We start from the raw sequence: 17,303 nt of genomic DNA, 5'->3' as shown, positions 1-17,303 counted from the left end.
GACTTCAGCCAGGTCACGATCTCGCGGTCCGTGAGTTCGAGCCCCGCGTCGGGCTCTGTGCTGACTGCTCAGAGCCTGGAGCCTGTTTCCGATTCTGTGTCTCCCTCTCTCTCTGCCCCTCCCCCGTTCATGCTCTGTCTCTCTCTGTCCCAAAAATAAATAAACGTTGAAAAAAAAAAAATTTAAAATCAGTATAGACAAAGAAGCGGAACGTGCAAACGTGCAGGACGCTGCCCGGCAGGAAACCTCTCAATGGGCCCCGTTGCTCTCAGGACAGAGTCCAAAGGCTTGGACTGAGGTACGGAGTCCTTTCGTGGTCTGAGCCCTGATTAAAATTCTCCAGCTGCACCACCCACCTCTGCCCCCTCCCTTAAAATGTGCTTTCCAACCACACACACCCACACACCCTCTTGCAATTTCCCAGCCCGGCCTGACTCCCTCGGGCCTCCGAGCCTTTTCTTCCATGATTCCCTCTGCTCGAAATTCTTTGTTACAAAGGGTGACTTCCAGTTAGCCAGCTGAGGAATGGCGGGGAGCAGCATGAGGAAAGGCATCTGAGGCAGAGGGAAAAATCACAACTCGTGTGTCTGCATGCTTAGAATTGCCACCCATCCATCTATTCATCCGTCTCTCCTTCCATCTATCCACCGTCCATTCATCGATCCTTCCATCTGTCTACCCCTGCATACACGCATCCATCCCTCCATCCTTCCGTCTTTCCATCCTTCCTTCCACCCGTCCATTTATCCATTCATCCAGCAACGACTCACTGAGCCACTGAGCCCCGTGTGCTATGCGCCAGGTATGATGTTAGACACTGGAGATCCAGAGATGAATGAGCCATACTATCTGCCTCCAGAGAGCTCATTGTCCAGTGGCTAGACAACAAGTGTTACCCATTGCTCAAACCCCCAATTTCTTAACCTGTGAGAATCCAGACCCCCTCCCCCCAATTCATGCAAATTCTTGCTTCCTCCTGACCCTGTCTCCGTTCCTGCCAATAAGGCCAATATGGCCTTGAGCCAGTTGGGATGAGGCCCCAGGCTCCTCTACCATGCTCCACAAGAAAGACAATTCTAGTGGTTTTATAGATTTGATGACTTTATTGTAGACCTGAGGGGTTCCGGTGAAGGATTATGTCCCACACTCTACAGTCTTCTACCATCTTGCCAGTTTCCCCCAATAACCCTCCACTTTCCAAAATCCCAAGCTATGAGCATGGGACCCTCCCCAGCGCACAGGCCCCTGGGAGTGTCCTCTAGTTCTCTGAGATACCCAGGACAGTTGGCTGTCCCCAGCATCTGGTGACTATCACGTGCTCCAACTTGGCACACACATAAATAGACCACTAGGATACAGGCAGTGGCAAGCACCACAGCAGGGTGAGTTCAGGATGCCCATGCAAGGTAGCACAGAAGAAGGCTAGGTTCTGGGAAGGACCCCCGGGTAAAAAGGGAGATGGGAAGAAGCTATTTCAAGCAGAATAAATGACAAGGACAGAGAAGCCAGAGAGGCATGGTGCTTCAGGGGGTGCACAAAAATGGGTCAGCAGGGCTGGAGAATGAAGTCCGCAGGGGCAGCTAGAGAAACACCAGAGAGGTGGACAAGGCAAGGCCAGAAAGCTCGGGTGGCCATGCCAAGGTATGACTGCAGAGCTGCTGATGCTGAGAGACCTTAAACTTAGAAGTGACACGATGAGAGAGTCTGGCAAGAGTGGAGGGGTTGGGTATGGGGCCGCTCAACTGTGGGAGGCTCAGGCTCGGGGCCAAACCCCCTGCAAGGCAGCCATTCCTTCCCCTCCCTGGGAGTAGGGACCGCACGGGGTCAATCCTAGGGACACAGTGTTGTGATAAAGGCAGGCAGGCAGAGCCCCAGGCCGGCCTTCCTTTTTTCAGGGAGGCTTCGTGTCCACTCTCTTCTCCAACAACTCCTCTTGGAGATTCGTTATCAGACCACAAACAGAGTCTGCAAGATCCTTGGACTGCCAAGACCCGGCAGAAGGATTCAAAGTACTTTTCAAACGTCTTCAGGTCAGCAAAACCTCAAACACACTTTTTCCAGAGTTCTTTCCTACACTCCACACCCCCACTGCCATTGCACTGCTACTTAATTGGAAAAGCCACACGGAGCTCAAAGGGAAGGGAATCAGCCTGGTCCCAGTTCATTCACATCTGAATCCTCAAACAGGCTGTTTTGCAAGAGACAGAGGACTTTCCAAGACACCTCTGCAGGCTCCCTTGGACACAGTCTTGTTTTGAATCAGGAAATTGTATTTTGCCAGAACTTTATGTTCAAGTTCAATATTAATCTCAGAACCCACGAAATGTGAGTGGGTTCTAAATTTGGAAAAACATGTTCTTCAAGCTCTCCCCAAAGCATTCCTTCAGCTATTGACTTTGGAGACAACTTCTCTATACCGTGTGGTTCTCCGAAGCCGGCTCCGAATGACACACTGAGGCTTGGAACACACACACACGAGGTGCTTTCTCGGCAGATCAATGTATCAATAATCGGCTTTGGGGGAGCTCTGCAGAGGAATCCAATGCACAGCCAGCTTCCTTTCTCGGCAAAGCTGCGGGGTTGGGTCCTGTTTCCATGCAAGACGTCTGCCCTGACTTAAACTTTGACTCCCTACCAGTGTCTTTCCTGAGCTATTTGCACTGTGAACATAGCGCCTAAAAAGATTTATTAAAAAAAAAAAAAAAAACTGAGTGTCATTTTTAGAAAGGCGAGACACCCAACACATCCTACTCTGAGTAGATTTCTTTGACGGCTTGTGATGTTGCCTGAATGGTAAATATACCCTCAGACTCCGAGTAAATAGTCCATGGCATGTAACTAGGGTATAAAAGAGGAAATTTTACACAACGTGGCCACAGACGCCTTGTCATTTCCCAGAAAATTAGAGGGTCTTCCAGTGACCCTGTAAATTTATCACACGAGTATTCTTCCACGACTTCAGGAACAGATGGGGCCTGTTCTGATAATGTTTTCCAGTCCCCATAGATAACATGCTGGGGGTGGCAGGGAGAGGGGGAGGGCAGGACAGAGGGCCGGCGCCCCCAGGAGCGGGAAACCAGAGCGCATGCCGGCGGCCCCGCGCCCTGTGCCTCTGCTGTCTGAAAGACACTTTGTTAGCAGCGAGCATTTCGTTTTTGAAGGGAAGCTGTAAGGCATCTGTGGGAACGCTCGTCCCTGCATCTGGTAACCCCTCGCTAAAGCTCCAAGAGTTAAAGGATTAGCTGAAAGAGATACTCAAACCCGGAGGGCGGGCTGGACCCAAACGCAAGGGGCTGCAAGGGGTCTCGAAAGGCAGCCCCTGCCTCCAGAAAGGATCCCCAGGGGTTCTGAAATCAGAGGGAGATTTCACAACCTCCCTACCCACTAACTCCTTTCAGCGTTTCGGTGGAGAGAGATCTATGCAAATCAGCATCTTCCCTGTGGCGGCCGTTGGTTCGCTTTAAACCAGGTCCTTCCGCCGCTAATAATAATCGCTAATATTGACTGAGGGATTCCCAGGTGCCCGGCACTGTGCAGAGCACTTGGTGGTTTTATTTCATCTGAGCCGCGCCACCCTGAATGCAAGAGGAGGCAAACGAGGCTCAGACAGGTCCCGACCCACCCATGCCCCAAAGGTAAGGGCGGGATTGGCAGCAAACTGAGTCTGACGCAGGCGTAGGGGTCTGCGTGCGGTGCGCAGTGGATTCATCACCCGTGACATGGAGCTAACAATAGCGGCGTGATACCAGGTCCGTTTCATCACGGTTTCTCCCACGGCTCTGCTATCCAGCTCTCGCTTTTCCTTTGTCCCTTCAACAGTGTTACTGAGCACGTACTGTGTATGTCCCTGCCATACAAACTTTCAATCAGGGCCTTTCTAATGAGCCCGTCCATTGCTTTTTCACAGCTGGCTTTCCCACTATTATCATGCCTTTAACAAGCATCTCATTGGGCCACTTGTCTGTTTTACAGAAACTAACTATACCTGTTTTGTGCTTTGCTGTTCACAAAGACCTGTCATACGGACTGACTTGGATGTGATCCTTATGACAACCAGAAGAGGAAAACAGATAGGATATAATTTTTCCTCCATTTGACGCACAATGAAAGTGAGGCCCAGGCATTTTGAATGAATGCTGGAGCCAGGATGCAGAGTCAGATCTCCTGAGGGCTACACCTGAACGCTTTCCACTACAGCACGCCAGGTAAACTGGGACACTGCCCCTGGGAGTTCAACATCTAAAATAGGCAGGGGTGCTGGGGCGCCTGGGAGGCTCAGTCAGTTGAGCATTGGACTTCAGCTCAGGTCATGATCTCGCGGTCCGTGAGTTCGAGCCCCACGTCGGGCTCTGTGCTTCCAATTCAGTGTATGTCTCTCTCTCTCTCTCTGCCCCTCCCCTGCTCACACTCTGTCTCTCTATCTCTCAAAAATCAATAAACATTAAAAACAATTTTTTAAATAAAATTAAATAAAATAGGCAGGGGTGGGGGCGCCTGGGTGGCTCAGTCGGTTAAGCGTCCAACTTCGGTTCAGGTCGTGATCTCGACCTGACCTGCGTCAGGTTCTGTGCTGACAGCTCAGAGCCTGGAGCCTGCTTCAGATCCTCTGTCTCCCTCTCTCTCTGCTCCTCCCCCACTGGCTCATGTTCTCTCTCTCTCTCTCTCTCTCAAAAATAAACATTAAAAAAAATAAATAAATAAACATTAAAAAAATTTTAACATAAATAAATAAATAAATAAATAAATAAAAATACGCAGGGTTGGTAAAGCATGCCAGCCCAGAGAGGCAGGGTCGCATGGTCAGTTAAGTGTCCCACTTCAGCCCAGGTCATGATCTCACAGTTCGTGAGTTCGAGCCCCGTGTTGGGCTCTGTGCTGACAGCTCAGAACCTGGAGCCTGCTTCGGATTCTGTGTCTCCTCTCTCTGCCCCTCCCCAGACACTCACCCTCTGTCTCTGTCAAAAATAAATAAAAACTTAAAAAAAATTTTTTTTTAAAAAAGAGAGAGCTCTAGCTGGGGACCCAGAGGAAGAAAGCTAACTACAACTAGCCGTCAGGAGATGCAGTTCTCTTCTCCATTCTGCCACTTAACTACCTGTGCCACCTGCAACAAATCACTTTACTATCTTCAGTTTCCCCACCTACCTGGTGAAGGACTTTCCCGGTTCTAAAGCTGAAAGTCCCACGTCCCAGACACACGATCCCAGGAAAAGTGGCATGGCTGACCACCCTGATTAGGTCACCACCCCCTTTTTAAAATTCTATGATCTCACCCATCATTCTCCAAACTTTGCCACTCGTGTTATCACCCTTATGTGTTTTGCCAAAACTGGGGTTTACCAATGGTAAAATCACTCAGATACATTTATTTCAAACCGAATATTTTACATCATGGCTGCAGCAGTCAGGATACGCCAGGTTCGCTGGGGCAACAGAGCACCCCGCAAAACACGGCTGAGAAGACGCCATCAAGGGCACTACAGCTGTAAAAGCAAACCAGCATCTCATGTGAAGGAAACATTAAAATAAATGAAAATAAAGCAATTGTCACTTGACAGCGGGTCTGGCGGAAGCCTCTCTCTGACCCTAGGAACCTGCTCGCTCTTCGTTCACAGGAAAGATTAGTACAAGTTTGTCTCCTTTCCATAAACACTGTTGAAAACGAGGTAAGTTTCTCACTCTGTGACTTAATGTTATTTAACGTCTTGTCCCTCTACCAGTTAAAATCATCTCCCACGCCACTAGCAGAGGACATCGCCTGTGCTGGGAAAGAATCAGAGTGTGAAGGTGAGGGGGCAAGGGTCAGATCATGCACCCACATGCCCGAGGCACCCTTCCCTCCAAAGCAGCTCTTACCGCTTTGTTAACCCGGAACCAGAGAGCCCACCAGCTGAGAGCGGACCCCGCCCCCCAAACCTTTCTTTTATCAGGAATCCCTACCTTTCCCTGGTGCCTGCCTAGAGAGGACTAGAAGGGACCAAGAAACAGAAAGAGTGCCCAAGAGAGGTCCTTGTTCGTGCAAGAATTTCAACAGAGCAAAGACAGGCAGCAGCAAAGGGCCTGTGACTTTTAGATCCCAACAAGGTTTAGGCAGTTCCCCCCAACAGACTAAGAAATGACTGTAAATTCTCATTGTGGGGCTGACATTCCACACGCCCATGTCACTGGTATTTCTTCCAAAGCCAAAGAGTGCAAAAACTGGTTTGCCACCTAAGATGGGTCACCCAGACTAATGCCAAGTTGGCCACAAGGGAGCCCTTCCCCACTATCCACGGCCTTGCCTTAGCCACCGCCTCAATTCCCTGAATGCTGTTCACTTTCTCCTTTCCAGGACTGACCTGTCACCCAGCTGGGCCACCTCATCCACTCTCGGGCTTCCAGTGCCATCTCTGGCCAATGACTCCCAATCTCTAACACCAGCCCAGCCTATCCGTGCACTGCAGACCCGACCCATACCCCCACTTGGACGGATCCACAGGACCTCAAACTCAACAAGTCCAAAATTGAACAGTGCTCTGCCCCAAACCTGTTTCCCTCCAACATCCATTCCTTTGCTCAAACTCCAAGCCTGGGAGTCATCTACGATTCCTGTCTCTCCCTTGACCCCACCCCCCACCCCACATCCAACCCTGTGAAAGGGTTTTATCACTTAAGTGTTTGTAGAATCCCCTTCTCCACCTTTCCCACCCTCCTGCAGATTGCCCGCATCTCTCCCCCAGCCTACGACGACGGAGGCTCCTAACTGTTCTTCTGGGGTCACCTTTGCTTCTCTCTAATCTCCAATCCATGTCGCAGCTACAATATATAATTTAATTACACGTTTTAAAATATATAAATCTCATTACCTTATTTTCCTTCAACTATATCCTATAACCTTGTAATGAATCCTTAAATCCCTAACATGGCTATGCAGGCTCTGGATGGCCCACCCTCCTTACCTCTGTAGGTTCACCTCAACTCACGGTCCCTGCTCCGTTCTCATTTCGGCCCTACAGGGCTCCCTCCTCTTCTCTTCACCTTTAGAGGCTTGCAAGAGCTTGGAACAGGCCATCTTCCCCCTCTCTGCCTCACTTCCTCCTGCTCCTTCCTAACCACTCAGCTTGGATGGCACCACCCTGGGAAGCCTACCCTGCCCCCCACACACCCCCATATAAACACCTGAGCTTCTCCTGCACAATGCTTAGCATCACAGCACTTCTTGTCCCTTAGCCATTCCCCATCAGGCTGCACCCTCCACGGAGACAGGAACCCACCGATGTCCCCACACCTAGTACACTTACAAGGGTAGAGCAGGTGCTCTGGAAATATTTGGAGACTTGAGTGATAACTATAAGAATCACCCCCAAGCCGTTTGAAAACCCCCACCCATACTCCTCTTGGTGCACCTTTTAATGAAAACTCAATGGCATGCACTCTGGTCTTAGAGAACATGGTATCTGGTAACACCACTGGGAACGCTGACAAAAATGTGGCCGTAGTGGGTTCACCCAGCTCTCAGGAAGGAGCAGTACCGAGTCATGCTGCATCATGCACAGGAAGAGCCTCAGCTGGTGCCGGCCGCGTGGGGTGTCCTGAGCCTCTGGTCTTGGGTTTCTCTTCCTAGAGTATTTATAGCCATCCGGAGAAGCCGGCTGGCTTCATTAATTGTAAGCGTATGTCCACCCAAAGCAGCTATACACTGAACGTATTGAATACCAGGCCTTATATGGGCATCCCTCGTTGCTTTATATGTTGTTAATAAGTGATGTGAAGTGGATGGCTAAGGCAGAATGCCAAACGTTTGCCTTCCCCTGTCATCTGAAAGACGCAAGTTTGTTGTTGGTTTGGGGTATTGTTTGTTTTTAATGGAATGCCTACTTTTTAAATGAAAAAGAGGGATTTGCGAGGCCCACAGACATCTGATGAACCCCATGGGGACAGACACACAGTTCAGAAGGGGCAGCAAGGAACGCAGATTCTGGACGCAGCGTCTTAAACAGGTAGTAAGTAACTGTGCCAAGCGCCATTCCACGCAACTGCTTGGACTCATCCTTTCTCACCACAGCTCCACGATGTGGGCGCTGCTATTATCCCCATTTTGCAAATGAGGAAACCAAGGTTCGGGGAGGTTAAGTGAATGGCCCACTTAGTAAGCAGCAGAGGCAGAACCGGAACCCAGGGAGCCTGGCTCCAGAGTCCAGAAGGAGGGGGGCCCCCACGGGGATGTGTTCGGTCCAAGTCAAAGCCAAGCCAGGGGACCCACCTCCGGAGGACTCAGACCCCACCCTGCTTTGGCCTTTTCTCTCTCGAAGTCTCCAGCACGGCCCTGGCCTCAAGGAGCACACCGCTTTACGGTAGCATGAACGAGCAAGTAAGTGTGCAGTGCCATGTGAGGGATCCAGGGGCCAAGGATCGGGCTGCCCAAGCAGCGGGGGGGGGGGGGGTCCTCCAATCCTGCTCCAGGTCCGCATCTCTGCTCTGGTTGCCAAGTTCTGTGGTCGTGGGCAGATCAGTTTCTCCTTCTGAGGCTCCACTTCCAAATCTATAAAATGGAGACGATGACGACGATGAGGATGATGACTCTACTTCCTATCTCACAAGGATGGCGTAGGGATTAAGTGAGAAAAAGCCTGCAAAGCATTTAGGACAGGGAATGTGTTCGATAAACATTGGCTATTATTATTTCTAGCAGAGAGCTTCGGGTCATCACCATTTGTCCACTCCCAAACACAGATCAAGCACCTCCTAACGGTGTAGCAGGCATGGCGCCAGCGCTGGGCAAACCAAGAATGAGATAGCGCCCAGGCGTGCCATGAGGGCATTGTTCAGAAACGCTGTGATACAGCCACAGCGGGAGAGGGAGCAAGGAGGGTGGCCGTCCTGGGTCCTTGCAGAAGGAATAAGAGAAGGTGCCGTGGAGGAAAGTGACAAGGATGCTTGGAAATGGGGTGAGGTTGTTTCCTGTGTGTGCAAAAGCACCGGCAAGGGGCCCGCTTCAGGGTATATTCCATTTGCAAGTCAGGGGGCCTCAGGAGGGTGGCCACTGCCCACAGACGGGAACCGGGTTCCAGGCAGGTAGCCCTCATGTTGTGAAGTCTTCTGTGTCTCCAGATTCAGCCTGAGACAAAGGAACAACTAAACATCTAAGCAGGAATGTAACTGAATTTTGTTTTCTTTTTGGTGCCCTATTATTTGCCTGTTAGCCAGCCCCAGGATGAGACTGAATTTATGTCTCACCAAAGAGGCACCAAAAAGGGAAGAAGGGAGAGAGAGGGGAGAGGGGGAGATTATGCAGGGTGGTTTTTTTGTTTTTTGTTTTTTTCCTTCAAAGTGTCTCCTCTGTAGAATCCTGCTGCTCTGTCTCCGGGGAGCGGTTCGCCCTCCAGAAAATATGACACTTTATTTCCTGCCCTTGTTTGTTAACACACCCCATTACCATCCATCTCAGTTTCAAGTAACTGCCAGCCGGCATTAACGCCCTCCTCCTCGCCCAGGCAGAAAATAGAAAAGGAAGAATTCAGCAGATTTTCCCCCCAGGCACCCTCGGCGGCACCGAGATAGCCAGAGCAGAAACCACAACTGGATTCTCAGTCCTTCAGCCCAGGAATGCAAAGGACGGGGCCGGGTTAACCACCTTCTGCATTTTCCTGCAGAGAGAGTCGGCTTGTTATTTCGGTCGTCTGGGCTCCCTTCTCTGCTCCGAAGACAGATACATTAATTAATTTTTTTTTTTTTTTTTTTAACCTTAGGCAGGAGATGTTGCAAACTGTCAGGAACTGTCAGCGGACGCCTGCCCCAATCAGGTAAGCGGCCCCCGGCGCCTGCGGCGGAGACACACTGACCCCTAGTGGCCGGCTGGGCCCTCGCAGCCCCTGCACCCTGCCCCCGCGCCTGACTGGGGCCAATAGCTCCTTCCTCCCCGCAGCTCTGAGTGCGCTGGGGTTGGCGGGTGCCCCAGAGCACACATGCGCACACGCAGACGTACAGATACACGTGCACACAGACATATATACACGCAAATATACAGACAGACATACACACCTATGCACACACAGACACACACAAAGACACACACAGACATACACACACCCCCTTCACGTCCAATTTCTTCTCCTTTTCCAATTACATGGAATTGGATTTCCTAAGAACCTTCAGGTTCTTAGGTGCTATTTACATAGCACCTACCTGCCAGGCATTCTTCTAGTGCTTTCCCTGTATTAAAACTACCCATACTGAATCCTCATCACAACCCTATGAGGTAAATACTACTGTTACATCCATTTCACAGATAAGGAAACTGAGGCACAGAAAGGTGAAGTAACCAGTGAGTGGTGGCTCCAGCATTAGGCCGAAGCAGTCTGGCTTCAGAGGGCTCTCAGCCACCACACGGGGCTGCCTGTACCCAGGATGCCACCTGGTAAGAGGGTGGCCAGGATTCCAAACCCCAGCCCTGCCCCGTACTTCCTTGATCCCCTAAGGAAAAAGTGCCGCAGCCACAGGAGAGTGAGCAGTCATTGTCACTGCCTCGGAGGGAAGACGCCTTGTGGAGAAGGGGTACTGAGGCTCCTGGAAGTCACAGACCTTGTCGTTCACCTCCACAGCCTCATGCCTGGCACACAGGGAGTGCTGGACCTCGAAGGAAGGTTCAAGGAAGGTGGGAAGACAGGAGGGAGGCCAAGAGGGCTGCGTGAACCATGCTGCTGGGGTGGCATTCTCCACCACGACCCCCGCCATAAGGTATTTTCAAACACACCCACGCTCTTCTTTGGCCAGTGCACGGGGCTTAGCAGGGCCACCCTCCTGGGATTACTACCATCTAAAATGTATGTGTCCCTCTGTATTTTATGTCACTTGAGCTTCAGAGCAGCCCCACGAGGTAGGAATCACCAGCCCCACTTTTCACATGAGAAGACGGAGGCCTTTTCCAAATGGGCTAAGTCACTTGTCTGAAGTTTCCCAATATGAAGAGACCTGGCCCCCCAGGCTCCCTGACTCTGAGGCTCACGTCCTCCCATGATGCTGTCACTGCCTGCCAGCATCCCCACAGAGGGAAAGCCCAGGCCCCCGGCCCCCACCCCTGTAGCCCTGTCCTTCTCTTAAGCAGCTACTTGAACTGGCCAGCTTGTTCCTGTCTTAGGACCTCTGCCCTGGCCGTTCCCTCAGCCTGGAATGCTCTTCCTGTACAGGGATCCTCATGCGGTTGGCTCCTTCCTGTCATTCCGGTGTCAGCTTAAGTGTCACCTCCTCCAAAAAGCCTGCCTTGTCCATCCAACCTAAAATAGCCTTCCAGTCACTCTCTATTGCATCACTGTTTTATTTTCTTCCCAGCACCCATTAATCTCTGGTAATTTTCTTGCTTAGTTACTATTGTTAGTCTCACCTCACGTACAAAGTAAGGGCTATCAGTTACACAGCACAGACCCACCCTGTGCCTCGCAGGGTCCCTGGGGCTTTACACACAGTAGGGTCTTTAGTCTCCACAGTCATCCTGTACTGCAGGTTCTGTTACAATCCTCATTTTACAGAAGAGGAAACTGAGGCAGGAGAGGTTCAGACACTTGTCCAAGAGTCTACCCTTGGTAAGCTTTGCTTCTAGCACATCAGAAACATCAGCCCTTCAACAACTGAGGTTTTCATTTGTTTGTTTGTTTGTTTGTTTGTTTTAAATGTTATTTTATTTTTGAGAGAGACAGAGACAGAGCGTGAGCAGGGGAGGGGCAGAGAGAGAAGGAGACACAGAATCTGAAGCGGGCTCCAGGCTCTGAGCTGTCAGCACAGAGCCTGACACGGGGCTGAAACCCATGAACTGTGAGATCAGGACCTGAGCCATAGTCGGACGCTTAGCCAAATGAGCCACCCAAGCACCCCAACAACCCAGTTTTTAAATGGGCCAAAGACTTAGACAGTTCTCCAAGGAAGGTCTACAAATGGCCAACAGGCACCTGAACAGATGCTCAACATCATTAGTCAGGAGGCAAATGCAAATCAAAACCATAATCAGATACCATTTCACACCCTCTCAGCTGGCTGTAATCCCAAAAAAATAAAAAAAGAAGAAGAAGAGGAAAGAAAATAACAAGTGTTGGCAAGGACGTGGAGACATTGGAACCTTGGCACACTGCTGGTGAGAATGTAAAATGGCACAGCCCCTGTGGAAAAGTTGGGTGGTTCCTCAAAAGTTCAAGATAGAATTACCATAGGACCCTGCAATTCTACTCCTAGGCATATACCCAAAAGAAGTGAAAACAGCTATTCAGACCTTGCGCACGAATGTTCCTGGTGGTACTATTGACAATAGCTGAGATATGGAAGCAACCCAAATGTTCGTCAACTGATGAATGTGTGAACAAAATGTAGTCTATCTATATGTACAATGAATAGGACTCAGCCATACAAAGGAGTGATACATGCTACAGCATGGATGACTCTTAAAAATATATGATACGTGAAGGAAGCCAGACACAAAAGCCATATATCGTGTCATTCCACTTACGTGAAATGTCCAGAATTGGTAAATCCAGAGAGAGAACAGACTGTGGGTTGCCAGAGGCTGGAGAAAGAGACAAATAAAAAGTGACTACTTCATGGGTACAGGGTCTCATGTGGGGATCATAAAATGTTCTGGAACTAGGGTGAGATGGTTGTACAATATTGTAAATGTACTAAATACTACTAAATTTTATGCTTTAAATTTATTAAAATGGTGGATTTGATGGTACATGAATTTTATAGCTTTTTTTAAGAGTCAGCCTTTCTCAGGATGCCTGGGTGGCTCAGTCAGTTGAGCATCTGACTTTGGCTCAGGTCATGATCTCACAGTTTGTAGGTTTGAGCCCCGCATCAGGCTCTGTGCTGACAGCTCAGAGCCTGGAGCCTGCTTTGGATTCTGTGTCTCCCTCTCTCTCTCTCTGCCCCTACCCTGCTTGCACTGTCTGTCTCTCTCTCTCTCAAAAATAAAAAAATAAACATTAAAAAAGTAATTAAAAAAGACTCAGCCTTTCTCTCTCTTTTTTTTTTTTTAAGTTTATGCATTTATTCTGAGGGAGAGAGTGTAAGGGGGGTGGGGCAAAAAGAGAGGGAGGCAGAATCCCAAGCAGGCTCCACTCCAGCAGCACCGAGCCCAAGGCGGTGCTCAAACCCACAAACCATGAAATCATGACCTGAGCCAAAATCAAGTCAGATGCTTAACCAACTAAGCCATCCAGACGCCCCTCTGTCTTTTTCCCCTCTTGCGCCACAGGGCCTCAAACAGTGCGAGGTGCACAGTAGGCCCTCAGAGCATACTTGTCAGAGGAATGAGTAAAATGGATCAGAGCCCAGGCCTACCAGCGCTTGGTCTTGGGTTCTTTCCAAAACGGCAGGAAGCTCCAGAAAGCTCCAGGAGGCTCTAACTCAATGGTTCACAAACTCTTGGGTACATCAGAATCACCTGGAGGGCTCACTAAAACACAGATCACTGTGCCTCAGCCCCAAGTTTCTGATTCAGAAAGTCTAAGTGGGGCCTGAAAGTTTGCATGTCTGACAATTTCCTGCTGGCCCTTGGGGGCCACACTTTAGGAACAACTGCCCTGTGCTACCATTAAACTGCAAGAGAAGAACTTTGACACAACCAGGATAGAGGAAAGGCAGGGCCCACATTTAATTAGAAGAGAAAGAGAAAGATCTGAACCACCTGAAAACTGAGCCACACAAAAAAATGAGTAGTCCATTTTAATCAGTTGAAAAAGCTCTGAAGCAGAGACTTGTTTTCTATCAGAAGAGTTCACAAGTTTGAGGAGAACGTTAACTGTGCTGAGATTTACTGGCTACCTACTTGGGGCAGACATTCTCCCTCTCTCTTCAGAGGTGAGGTCACCCTGACTTTGTGGAAGCTCCTCAAACAAACCAGCTCCTTCCCCACCTCAGGACCTTTGCACTTACTGCTGCCTCTGCCTGCAACAACACTCCCCATCTGCACCCTCACCTTTCCCTACTTCTCATCCCCACTCCATCTTTTCTTATCCAGGTAATCCCTTCACAATCATTGAAAGCACCCCCTCTAAGAACCCTTCCCTGACAAGTCATACTAGCTCAGGAACTTAAGGATAGTTTAACATTAGGGAAATTTATTATTACATTAATGCTATTACAAATAATATTGTCATTTCAATTAATGCAAAAGAGCATTTGAATAGCTTTCTACCAAAAAGGTACAGCAATCATATTTATTCCCTTTAAAGAAATAAATGAAAAAGAAAAAGAAAGAAAGAGAGAAGGAGTAAGAGAAAGAGAGAGAGAGAGAGGGAAGGAGGAAGGGAGGAAGCAAGGGAGAAGAAAGAAAGACAGGAATGAAGCAAGAAGACACATTATTACGACATCTACTCAACACTGTTCTTGGGGCACCTGGGTGGCTCAGTTGGTTAAGCATCCGACTTCAGCTTAGATCATGATCTCACAGTTCATGGGTTCGAGCCCTGCATCGGGCTCTGTGTTGACAGGTCAGAGCCTGGAGCCTGCTTTGGATTCTGTGTCTCCCTCTCTCTCTGCCCCTCCCCCACTCATGCTATGTCTCTCTCTCTCTCTCTCAAAAATAAAAAAGTTAAAAAATTTTTTTTCTAATTTACTCAACACTGTTTTAGAAGTCCTAGCTATAGCAATAAGACAGGAAAAACTAACAAGAAGTATAAGGATTGTACAAGAAAAAAACAGTACTGTATTGGACAATATTATTTTCTATATAGAGAATGCAATGAAATCTATAATATGTGAGAGACATTTATTTCATGTTTCTTCATGGTGGTAACTGCATTAGAATAACACCACTGTCCTCTCTTTTCTCTCTCATTCACCCCAAAAGAGTAATTTATCGGGTTTGGAGAAGGAACTCGATCTGCATAACTCAGTACCTTCCTCTCCACTGTCTTGGGGAACAAGCCTGCCCATAGGAAGCACTCATTCTCTGCTCCCCCATTCCAGGATTTTTACAAGGGCAGGGCCCATAGAAGATGCCTGTAGTTTTCCAGCTCTGTCTGTGACAGGACACATTTAATTCTGGAATGGAGTATTAAAGAGCCTGTTGTAGTATATATCTAATCTATATTTTCCAAAAAAACTTATTGGTAATAAAGGGGATCATTTTTATTCTGACTTCCTACATCTGCTTCTCAGTTTGTTCTAAACTTAGAAGAGAAGCAAAAGTCATATATAGTAATTATCTCAAAACCCCAAACTATAAGAATTAGTAAGGGATATCATAGAGGTGGCTGGATATAACCAATATATAAAAAATCAATTTTATTCCTATACACACCAGAAGAACCAACTAGAAAATGTAATTTTAAGAAAATTCTAGGGGTGCCTGGGTGGCTCAGTCAGTTCAGTGCCTCTTGATTTTGGCTCAGGTCATGATCTTGTGGTTCATGAGGTCGAGCCCCGAGTCTGGCTCTGCGTTGACAGTGTGGAGCCTACTTGGGATTCTCACTCTCCCCGAGCCCCTCTCCTACTCACAAGTACGAGTGCACACACATGCTCTCTTTTCCTCCCTCTCTCTCTCAAAATAAATAAATACTTAAAAAAAAGAAAATTCTGTTTATAATTTTGTGTAGTATTGACATTTTAACAATATTTGTTCTTCCTATCCAGGAGCATGGAATCTTTTTCCTTTCTGTGTGTGTGTGTGTGTGTGTGTGTCTTCTTCAATTTCTTTCATAAGCTTTCTATAGTTTTCAGTGTACAGATTTTTTTAACCTCTTTGGTTAGATTATTCCTAGGTATTTTATGGTTTTTGGTGCAACTGTAAATGGGATCGGTTCCTTGATTTCTCTTTCTGTCGCTTCATTGTTGGTGTATAGGAATGCAACCAATTTCTGTGCGTTGATTTTATATCCTGCAACTTTGCTGAATTCATGAATCAATTCTAGCAGTTTTTGGTGGGATCTTTTGGGTTTTCCATATAGAGCATCATGTCATCTGCGAAGACTGAAAATTTGACCTCCTCCTGACCGATTTGGATGCCTCTTATTTCTTTGTGTTGTCTGATTGCAGAGGCTAAGACTTCCAATACTATGCTGAGTAACAGTGGTGAGAACGGACATCGCTGTCTTGTTCCTGACCTTAGGGGGAAAGCTCTCAGTTTTTCCCCATTGAGGATGATATTAGCATTGGGTCGCTCGTATATGGTTTTTATGATCTCGAGGTATGCTCCTTCCCTCCCTACTTTCTTGAGGGTTTTTATCAAGAGAGGATGCTATATTTTGCCAAATGCTTTCTCTGCATCTATTGAGAGGATCGTATGGTTCTTGTCCTTTCTTTTATTGATGTGATGAATCACGTTAATTGTTTTGCAGATATTGAACCAGCCCTGCATCCCAGGTATAAACCCTGCTTGGTCATGGTGAATAATTTTTTTAATGTGTTGTTGGATCCGGTTGGCTAATATCTTGTTGAGGATTTTTGCATCCATGTTCATCAGGGAAATTAGCCTATAATTCTCCTTTTTAGTGGGGTCTCTGGTTTTGGAATCAAGGTAATGCTGGCTTCATAGAAAGAGTTTGGAAGTTTTCCTTCCATTTCTATTTTTTGGAACAGTTTCAAGAGGATAGGTGTTAACTCTTCCTTAAATGTTTGGTAGAATTCATCTGGAAAGCCATCTGGCCCTAGACTCTTGTTTTTTTGGCATATTTTTGATTACTACTTCAATTTCCTTAATGGTTATGGGTCTGGTTATAATTTTGAAAGTCCTGCAAGGTACCTATAAACAATGCGGACCAAAGACGTGCACAGTCTTTGCCAAGAAAATTATAAAATTTTAATAATGGAAATTTTAAAATAGCCTAAATAAGTGAAGAGATAGACCATGCTCGCAGGTAAGAAGATTTAATAATGTAAAGGGAGCAAGTCTTTCTCTTTTTTTTAATGTTTATTTATTTTTGACAGGGAGAGAGACAGAGCATGAGCGGGGGAGGGGCAGAGAGAGAGGGAGGGAGACACAGAATCCGAAACAGGCTTCAGGCTCTGAGCTGTCAGCACAGAGCCCAGAGAGCAAGTCTTTCTAAGTGGGGAGGCATCCCTTCTCTATTCTGGATGCCACAAACACTCTCTACCTTTTCCCTAAGTAAAAAGGTAAATAAAGGGAGAGAGACTTTATCTTGGTTAATGAAGTAATGCCCAAAAATCTTTTTAAGCAATAATAGCTACTTTTATGGGGTGCTTAATAAAGGAATGATCACAATAAGGTTTTGAACTAGGTACTACTATTATTATTATTATTATTCCCATTTTACAGATAAGAACACTGAACCCAGAGAGGTCCATCAAGTTGCCCGAGGGCACACAGCCGGTCAGTG

At 47.8% G+C, this 17,303-nt stretch overlaps 1 long non-coding RNA gene across 1 annotated transcript; it reads left to right on the top strand.

Moving 5' to 3' along the window:
• Positions 1-10,277: 10,277 nt before the first annotated feature.
• LOC124512796 (uncharacterized) lies at positions 10,278-17,303 on the top strand. Its single transcript, XR_006962263.1, has 3 exons — positions 10,278-10,396; positions 10,581-10,716; positions 17,243-17,303. It is a non-coding gene; the product is annotated as an uncharacterized LOC124512796 (long non-coding RNA).

Source organism: Lynx rufus, unplaced genomic scaffold, assembly GCF_022079265.1.
Source record: "Lynx rufus isolate CCGP_SWC_20201006 ecotype Redwood Valley unplaced genomic scaffold, mLynRuf1.p SCAF_18, whole genome shotgun sequence".
NCBI lineage: Eukaryota > Metazoa > Chordata > Mammalia > Carnivora > Felidae > Lynx > Lynx rufus.
Note: the sequence above shows the minus strand (reverse complement) of the source record. Positions and strands in the feature narration are given on the sequence as shown.